General features: G+C 71.6%; 1 pseudogene; it reads left to right on the plus strand.

Moving 5' to 3' along the window:
* The window catches only part of LOC144487286 (uncharacterized), a 122,208-nt pseudogene extending 116,100 nt beyond the window's left edge, over window positions 1-6,108 (plus strand).
* The last annotated feature ends 2,737 nt before the right edge of the window (window positions 6,109-8,845 follow it).

Below are 8,845 nucleotides of genomic sequence, written 5' to 3' on the forward strand. Positions count from 1 at the left end.
CCCGGGCCGGTCGGACCGGAGCGAAGTCTCGGGCCGGTCGGACAGGAGCGAAGTCCCGGGCCGGTCGGACCGGACCGAAATCCCGGTCCGGTCGGACCGGACTGAAGTCCCGGGCCGGTCGGACCAGACCGAAGTCCTGGGTCGGTCGGACAGGACCGAAGTCCCGCGTCGGTCGGACCGGACCGAAGTCCCGGGTCGGTCGGACCGGACCGAAGTCCCGGGCCGATCGGACTGGTCCGAAGTCCCGGGTCGGTCGGACCGGACCGAAGTCCCGGTCTGGTCGAACCAGAGCGAAGTCCCGGGCCGGTCGGACCGGACCGAAATGCCGCGCCGGTCGGACAGGACCGAAGTCCCGGGTCGGTTGGACCCTACTGAAGTCCCGGGCCAGTCGGACCGGACCGAAGTCCTGGGCCGGTCGGACAAGAGCGAAGTCCTGGGCCGGTCGGACAGGACCGAAGTCCCGGCCTGGGCGGACCGGAACAATGTCCTGGGCCGCTCGGACCGGACCGAAGTCCCGGGCTGGTCGGACCAGACTGAAGTCCTGGGCCGGTCGGACCGGACTGAAGTCCCGGGCCGGTCGGACCGGACTGAAGTCCCGGGCCGGTCGGACCGGACCAAAGTCCCTGGCCGGTCGGACCGGACTGAAGTCCCGGGCCGGTCGGACCGGACTGAAGTCCCTGGCCGCTCGGAACGGAGTGAAGTCCCGGACCGGTTGGACCGGACCGAAGTCCCGGGCCAGTCGGACCGGACCAAAGTCCCGCGCCAGTCGCATCGGAGCGAAGTGCTGGGCCGGTCGGACCGGAGCGAAGTCTTGGGCCGGTCAGACCGGAGCGAAGTCCCGGGCCGGTCGGACCGGAGCGAAGTCCCGGGCCGGTCGGACCGGAGCGAAGTCCCGGGCCGGTCGGACCGGAGCAAAGTCCCGGGCCGGTCGCATTGGAGCGAAGTGCCGGGCCGGTCGGACCGGAGCGAAGTCCCGGGCCGGTCTGACCGGAGGGAAGTCCCGGGCCGGTCTGACCGGAGCGATGTCCCGGTCCGGTTGGACTGGAGCGAAGTCCCGGGCCGGTCTGACCGGAGCGATGTCCCGGTCCGGTTGGACCGGACCGAAGTCCCGGGCCAGTCGGACCGGACCAAAGTCCCGCGCCAGTCGCATCGGAGCGAACTGCCGGGCCGGTTGGACCGGAGCGAAGTCCCGGGCCGGTCGGACCGGAGCGAAGTCCCGGGCCGGTCGGAACGGAGCGAAATCCCGTGCCGGTCGGACCGGACTGAAGTCCCGGGCCGGTCGGACCGGAGCGATGTCCCGGTCCGGTTGGACTGGAGCGAGGTCCCGGGCTGGTCGGAACGGAGCAAAATCCCGGGCCGGTCAGACCTGAGCGAAGTCCCGGGCTGGTCGGAACGGAGCGAATTCCTGGGCCGGTCGGAACGGAGCGAAGTCCCGGGCCGGTCGGACCGGAGCGAAGTCCCGGGCCGGTCGGATCGGAGCGAAGACCCGGGCCGGTCGGACTGGAGCGAAGTCCCTGGCCAGTCAGACCAGAGCAAAGTCCCGGGCCGGTCAGACCGGACCAAAGTCCCGGGCTGGTGGGACTGGAGAGACGTCCCGGGCCGGTCGGACCGGACCGAAGTCCTGGGCTGGTGGGACTGGAGTGACGTCCCGGGCCGGTCCGACCGGACCGAAGTCCGGAGCCGGTCGGACCAGACCAAAGTCCCGGGCCGGTCGGACCGGACGAAAGTCCAGGGCCGGTCAGACCAGTCCGAAGTCATGGGCCGGTCGGACCGGACCGAAGTCCCGATCCGGTCGGACTGGGGCGACGTCCCGGGCCGGTCAGACTGTGAGCGACGTCGCGGACCGATCGGACCGGAGTGACATCCCGGGCCGGTCGGACCGGAGGGACGTCACGGACCGGTCGGACCGGAGCGACATCCTGGGACGGTCGGACCGGAGCGACGTCCCCGGCTGGGCTGACCGGAGCGACGTCATGGTCCGGTCGGACCGGAGTGACGTCCCGGGCCGGTCGGACGTCCTGTGCCGGTCCGGTCAGTCCAGACTGAAGTGCAGGGCCGGTCAGCCTGGACCGAAGTGCCGGGCAGGTTGGTCCAGACTGAAGTCCCGGGCCGGTCGGACAAGACCGAAGTCCCGGGCCGGTCGGACAAGACCGAAGTCCCGGTCCGGGTGGACCGGACCAATGTCCTGGGCCGGTCGGACCGGACCGAAGTCCAGGGCCGTTCGTACCGGACTGACGTCCCGGGCTGGTCGGACCGGACCGAAATCGTGGGCTGTTCGGACCGGACTGAAGTCCTGGGCCGGTCGGACCGGACCGAAGTCCCTGGCCGGTCGGCCCGGACTGAAGTCCCGGGCCGGTCGGACCGGAGTGAAGTCCCGGACCGGTTGGACCGGACCGAAGTCCCGCGCCAGTCGCATCGGAGCGAAGTCCTGGGCTGGTCGGACCGGAGCGAAGTCCCGGGCCGGTCGGACCGGAGCGAAGTCCTGGGCTAGTCGGACCGGACCGAAGTCCCGGTCTGGTCGGACCGGACCGAATTCCGGGGCCGGTCGGACCGGACCGACGTCCCTGGCCGGTCGGACCGGAGTGAAGTCCCGGACCGGTTGGACCGGACCGAAGTCCCGGGCTGGTCGGACCGGACTGAAGTCCCGGGCCGGTCGGACCGGAGCGAAGTCCCGGGCCAGTCGGACCGGACCGAAATCCCGGGCCGGTCGGACCGGACCGAAGTCCCGGGTCGGTCGGACCGGACCGAAGTCCCGGGTCGGTTGGACCGGACCGAAGTCCCGGGCCAGTCGGACCGGGCCGAAGTCCCGGGTCGGTCGGACCGGACCGAAGTCCCGGGCCGGTCAAACCAGACCGAAGTCCCGGGCCGGTCGGATCGGACCGAAATCCCGCGCCGGTCGGACAGGACCGAAGTCCCGGGTCGGTTGGACCCTACTGAAGTCCCGGGCCGGTCGGACCGGACCGAAGTCCCGGCCTGGGCGGACTGGAACAATGTCCTGGGCCGGTCGGACCGGACCGAAGTCCCGGGCTGGTCGGACCGGACCAAAGTCCCAGGCCGGTCGGACCGGACTGAAGTCCCGGGCCGGTCGGACCGGACTGAAGTCACTGGCCGCTCGGACCGGAGTGAAGTCCCGGACCGGTCGGACCGGAGCGAAGTCCCGGGCCGGTCGGACCGGAGCAAAGTCCCGGGCCGGTCGGACCGGAGCAATGTCCCGGGCCGGTCGGACCGGACTGAAGTCCCGGGCCGGTCGGACCGGACTGAAGTCACTGGCCGCTCGGACCGGAGTGAAGTCCCGGACCGGTCGGACCGGAGCGAAGTCCCGGGCCGGTCGGACCGGAGCGAAGTCCCGGGCCGGTCGGACCGGAGCGAAGTCCCGGGCCGGTCGGACCGGAGCAAAGTACCGGGCCGGTCAGACCGGAGCAAAGTCCCGGGGCGGTCGGACCGGAGCAAAGTCCCGGGCCGGTCTGACCGGAGGGAAGTCCCGGGCCGGTCTGACCGGAGCGATGTCCCGGTCCGGTTGGACTGGAGCGAAGTCCCGGGCTGGTCTGACCGGAGCGATGTCCCCGTCCGGTTGGACCGGACCGAAGTCCCGGGCCAGTCGGACCGGACCAAAGTCCCGTGCCAGTCGCATCGGAGCGAAGTGCCGGGCCGGTCGGACCGGAGCGAAGTCCCGGGCCGGTCTGACCGGAGGGAAGTCCCGGGCCGGTCTGACCGGAGCGATGTCCCGGTCCGGTTGGACTGGAGCAAAGTCCCGGGCCGGTCGGACCGGAGCGAAGTCCCGGGCCGGTCGGACCGGAGCGAAATCCCGTGCCGGTCGGACCGGACTGAAGTCCCGGGCCGGTCGGACCGGAGCGATGTCCCGGTCCGGTTGGACTGGAGCGAAGTCCCGGGACGGTCGGACCTGAGCGAAATCCCGGGCTGGTTGGACCAGAACGAAGTCCGGGGCCGGTCAGACCGGACCGAAGTCCCGGGCCGGTCGGACCAGACCGAAGTCCCGGGCCAGTCGGACCGGAGCGACGTCCCGGGCCGGTCAGACCGTGAGCGACGTTGCGGACCGGTCAGACCGGAGCGAGGTCCCGGGCTGGTCGGAACGGAGCAAAATCCCGGGCCGGTCAGACCTGAGCGAAATCCCGGGCCGGTCGGAACGGAGCGAATTCCTGGGCCGGTCGGAACGGAGCGAAGTCCCGGGCCGGTCGGACCGGAGCGAAGTCCCGGGCCGGTCGGACCGGAGCGAAGACCCGGGCCGGTCGGACCGGAGCGAAGTCTCGGGCCGGTCGGACAGGAGCGAAGTCCCGGGCCGGTCGGACCGGACCGAAATCCCGGGCCGGTCGGACCGGACTGAAGTCCCGGGCCGATCGGACCGGGCCAAAGTCCCGGGTCGGTCGGAACGGACCGAAGTCCCGGGCTGGTCGAACCAGACCGAAGTCCCGGGCCGGTCGGACCGGACCGAAATCCCGCGCCGGTCGGACAGGACCGAAGTCCCGGGTCGCTTGGACCCTACTGAAGTCCAGGGCCAGTCGGACCGGACCGAAGTCCTGGGCCGGTCGGACCGGACCGAAGTCCCGGGCCGGTCGGACCGGACCGAAGTCCTGGGCCGGTCGGACAAGAGCAAAGTCCCGGGCCGGTCGGACAAGACCGATGTCCCGGCCTGGGCGGACCGGAACAATGTCCTGGGCCGCTCGGACCGGACCGAAGTCCCGGGCTGGTCGGACCGGACCAAAGTCCTTGGCCGGTCGGACCGGACTGAAGTCCCGGGCCGGTCGGACCGGACTGAAGTCCCTGGCCGCTCGGACCGGAGTGAAGTCCCGGACCGGTTGGACCGGACCGAAGTCCCGGAACAGTCGGACCGGACCAAAGTCCCGCGCCAGTCGCATCGGAGCGAAGTGCTGGGCCGGTCGGACCGGAGCGAAGTCCTGGGCCGGTCGGACCGGAGCGAAGTCCCGGGCCGGTCGGACCGGAGCGAAGTCCCGGGCCGGTCGGACCGGAGCGAAGTCCCGGGCCAGTCGGACCGGAGCGAAGTCCCGGGCCGGTCGGACCGGAGCAAAGTCCCGGACGGTCGGACCGGAGCAAAGTCCCAGGCCGGTCTGACCGGAGGGAAGTCCCGGGCCGGTCTGACCGGAGCGATGTCCCGGTCCGGTTGGACTGGAGCGAAGTCCCGGGCCGGTCTGACCGGAGCGATGTCCCTGTCCGGTTGGACCGGACCAAAGTCCCTGGCCGGTCGGACCGGACTGAAGTCCTGGGCCGGTCGGACCGGACTGAAGTCCCTGGCCGCTCGGACCGGAGTGAAGTCCCGGACCGGTTGGACCGGACCGAAGTCCCGGGCCAGTCGGACCGGACCAAAGTCCCGCGCCAGTCGCATCGGAGCGAAGTGCTGGGCCGGTCGGACCGGAGCGAAGTCCTGGGCCGGTCGGACCGGAGCGAAGTCCCGGGCCGGTCGGACCGGAGCGAAGTCCCGGGCCAGTCGGACCGGAGCGAAGTCCCGGGCCGGTCGGACCGGAGCAAAGTACCGGGCCGGTCGGACCGGAGCAAAGTCCCGGGCCGGTCGGGCCGGAGCAAAGTCCCGGGCCGGTCTGACCGGAGGGAAGTCCCGGGCCGGTCTGACCGGAGCGATGTCCCGGTCCGGTTGGACTGGAGCGAAGTCCCGGGCCGGTCTGACCGGAGCGATGTCCCCGTCCGGTTGGACCGGACCGAAGTCCCGGGCCAGTCGGACCGGACCAAAGTCCCGCGCCAGTCGCATCGGAGCAAAGTGCCGGGCCGGTCGGACCGGAGCGAAGTCCCGGGTCGGTCTGACCGGAGGGAAGTCCCGGGCCGGTCTGACCGGAGCGATGTCCCGGTCCGGTTGGACTGGAGCGAAGTCCCGGGCCGGTCTGACCGGAGCGATGTCCCGGTCCGGTTGGACCGGACCGAAGTCCCGGGCCAGTCGGACCGGACCAAAGTCCCGCGCCAGTCGCATCGGAGCGAAGTGCCGGGCCGGTCGGACCGGAGCGAAGTCCAGGGCCGGTCGGACCGGAGCGAAGTCCTGGGCCGGTCGGACCGGAGCGAAATCCCGGGCCGGTCGGACCGGACTGAAGTCCCGGGCCGGTCGGACCGGAGCGATGTCCCGGTCCGGTTGGACTGGAGCGATGTCCCGGGCCGGTCGGACCTGAGCGAAATCCCGGGCTGGTTGGACCAGAACGAAGTCCGGGGCCGCTCAGACCGGACCGAAGTCCCGGGCCGGTCGGACCAGACCGAAGTCCCGGGCCAGTCGGACCGGAGCGACGTCCCGGGCCGGTCAGACCGTGAGCGATGTCGCGGACTGGTCAGACCGGAGCGAGGTCCCGGGCTGGTCGGAACGGAGCAAAATCCCGGGCCGGTCAGACCTGAGCGAAGTCCCGGGCCGGTCGGAACGGAGCAAAATCCCGGGCCGGTCAGACCTGAGCGAAGTCCCGGGCCGGTCGGAACGGAGCGAATTCCTGGGCCGGTCGGAACGGAGCGAAGTCCCGGGCCGGTCGGACCGGAGCGAAGTCCCGGGCCGGTCGGACCGGAGCGAAGTCTCGGGCCGGTCGGACAGGAGCGAAGTCCCGGGCCGGTCGGACCGGACCGAAATCCCGGTCCGGTCGGACCGGACTGAAGTCCCGGGCCGGTCGGACCAGACCGAAGTCCTGGGTCGGTCGGACAGGACCGAAGTCCCGCGTCGGTCGGACCGGACCGAAGTCCCGGGTCGGTCGGACCGGACCGAAGTCCCGGGCCGATCGGACTGGTCCGAAGTCCCAGGTCGGTCGGACCGGACCGAAGTCCCGGTCTGGTCGAACCAGAGCGAAGTCCCGGGCCGGTCGGACCGGACCGAAATGCCGCGCCGGTCGGACAGGACCGAAGTCCCGGGTCGGTTGGACCCTACTGAAGTCCCGGGCCAGTCGGACCGGACCGAAGTCCTGGGCCGGTCGGACAAGAGCGAAGTCCTGGGCCGGTCGGACAGGACCGAAGTCCCGGCCTGGGCGGACCGGAACAATGTCCTGGGCCGCTCGGACCGGACCGAAGTCCCGGGCTGGTCGGACCGGACTGAAGTCCTGGGCCGGTCGGACCGGACTGAAGTCCCGGGCCGGTCGGACCGGACTGAAGTCCCGGGCCGGTCGGACCGGACCAAAGTCCCTGGCCGATCGGACCGGACTGAAGTCCCGGGCCGGTCGGACCGGACTGAAGTCCCTGGCCGCTCGGAACGGAGTGAAGTCCCGGACCGGTTGGACCGGACCGAAGTCCCGGGCCAGTCGGACCGGACCAAAGTCCCGCGCCAGTCGCATCGGAGCGAAGTGCTGGGCCGGTCGGACCGGAGCGAAGTCTTGGGCCGGTCAGACCGGAGCGAAGTCCCGGGCCGGTCGGACCGGAGCGAAGTCCCGGGCCGGTCGGACCGGAGCGAAGTCCCGGGCCGGTCGGACCGGAGCGAAGTCCCGGGCCGGTCGCATCGGAGCGAAGTGCCGGGCCGGTCGGACCGGAGCGAAGTCCCGGGCCGGTCTGACCGGAGGGAAGTCCCGGGCCGGTCTGACCGGAGCGATGTCCCGGTCCGGTTGGACTGGAGCGAAGTCCCGGGCCGGTCTGACCGGAGCGATGTCCCGGTCCGGTTGGACCGGACCGAAGTCCCGGGCCAGTCGGACCGGACCAAAGTCCCGCGCCAGTCGCATCGGAGCGAACTGCCGGGCCGGTTGGACCGGAGCGAAGTCCCGGGCCGGTCGGACCGGAGCGAAGTCCCGGGCCGGTCGGAACGGAGCGAAATCCCGTGCCGGTCGGACCGGACTGAAGTCCCGGGCCGGTCGGACCGGAGCGATGTCCCGGTCCGGTTGGACTGGAGCGAGGTCCCGGGCTGGTCGGAACGGAGCAAAATCCCGGGCCGGTCAGACCTGAGCGAAGTCCCGGGCTGGTCGGAACGGAGCGAATTCCTGGGCCGGTCGGAACGGAGCGAAGTCCCGGGCCGGTCGGACCGGAGCGAAGTCCCGGGCCGGTCGGATCGGAGCGAAGACCCGGGCCGGTCGGACTGGAGCGAAGTCCCTGGCCAGTCAGACCAGAGCAAAGTCCCGGGCCGGTCAGACCGGACCAAAGTCCCGGGCTGGTGGGACTGGAGAGACGTCCCGGGCCGGTCGGACCGGACCGAAGTCCTGGGCTGGTGGGACTGGAGTGACGTCCCGGGCCGGTCCGACCGGACCGAAGTCCGGAGCCGGTCGGACCAGACCAAAGTCCCGGGCCGGTCGGACCGGACGAAAGTCCAGGGCTGGTCAGACCAGTCCGAAGTCATGGGCCGGTCGGACCGGACCGAAGTCCCGATCCGGTCGGACTGGGGCGACGTCCCGGGCCGGTCAGACTGTGAGCGACGTCGCGGACCGATCGGACCGGAGTGACATCCCGGGCCGGTCGGACCGGAGGGACGTCACGGACCGGTCGGACCGGAGCGACATCCTGGGACGGTCGGACCGGAGCGACGTCCCCGGCTGGGCTGACCGGAGCGACGTCATGGTCCGGTCGGACCGGAGTGACGTCCCGGGCCGGTCGGACGTCCTGTGCCGGTCCGGTCAGTCCAGACTGAAGTGCAGGGCCGGTCAGCCTGGACCGAAGTGCCGGGCAGGTTGGTCCAGACTGAAGTCCCGGGCCGGTCGGACAAGACCGAAGTCCCGGGCCGGTCGGACAAGACCGAAGTCCCGGTCCGGGTGGACCGGACCAATGTCCTGGGCCGGTCGGACCGGACCGAAGTCCAGGGCCGTTCGTACCGGACTGACGTCCCGGGCTGGTCGGACCGGACCGAAATCGTGGGCTGTTCGGACCGGACTGAAGTCCTGGGCCGGTCGGACCGGACCGAAGTCCCTGGCCGGTCGGCCCGGAC

Source organism: Mustelus asterias, unplaced genomic scaffold (assembly GCF_964213995.1).
Source record: "Mustelus asterias unplaced genomic scaffold, sMusAst1.hap1.1 HAP1_SCAFFOLD_699, whole genome shotgun sequence".
NCBI classification, from domain to species: domain Eukaryota; kingdom Metazoa; phylum Chordata; class Chondrichthyes; order Carcharhiniformes; family Triakidae; genus Mustelus; species Mustelus asterias.